The following is a 767-nucleotide window of genomic DNA, read 5'->3' on the forward strand; positions in this document are numbered from 1 at the left end:
TTTCAATTCATAGATGTGGATCTCGGACCTATGAATGGGGATATTCCTGAAACTCACAAAGAAAAAAGGAAGTGACTTAGACAAAAAGAGAAGCAACTTGGACAAAAAGAGAAGTGACTTTGACAAAAAGAAACGAAGTGACTTAGACAAATCTTGTTTGTCGATAACCTCAGACCAATCAATCGAATATTGATTAATACGTAATCGATCGAACACTACTTGAAAATGGCTCTTCTGCTCAGAAATGAAATGTTCCAAATGTTCCTGGAAATTCTTGCTCCCATTGGACCATTTGTATCTATATGCATCAGGATCCCGATTCATGGATCTCTCGGTTCGAGAAATAAGAGGATCGAACCATTTCTTCTGACTCTTTTTCAAATTCGATAAATGTTGGTTGATTGTATATTTCATTATAGTTCTATGATTCAGAGTATCATTTCCTATTTGATCTCTTGGAATTCCACATTCGAAGTTGCGATCGGATCTATTCATTAAAAAGAATCGATTCGATACATTTCTTATGTATCCATAGGTTCTATATTGGATTTGAATCAGATTTTGGATCAATCTATATTGATTGACTGCCTCCATTATGTTGTTGCTAGCAAATACCACTCTTTTCGGTTTTGGATCTTCCAAATCATTCCCACAAGAGATCCAGACCGTTTTTTTTTTTTCTGATCCTTCGATAAAAAGATTCATTCTCTTCATAAAAAATAGGAGGTAGAACCAATAAAGATTTCTTTTCGATTCATCCCTGGAGT

The sequence above is a fragment of the Nelumbo lutea genome, chromosome 3 (genome assembly GCF_056320005.1).
Source record: "Nelumbo lutea isolate HS-2025 chromosome 3, American lotus-T2T, whole genome shotgun sequence".
NCBI classification, from domain to species: Eukaryota; Viridiplantae; Streptophyta; class Magnoliopsida; order Proteales; family Nelumbonaceae; genus Nelumbo; species Nelumbo lutea.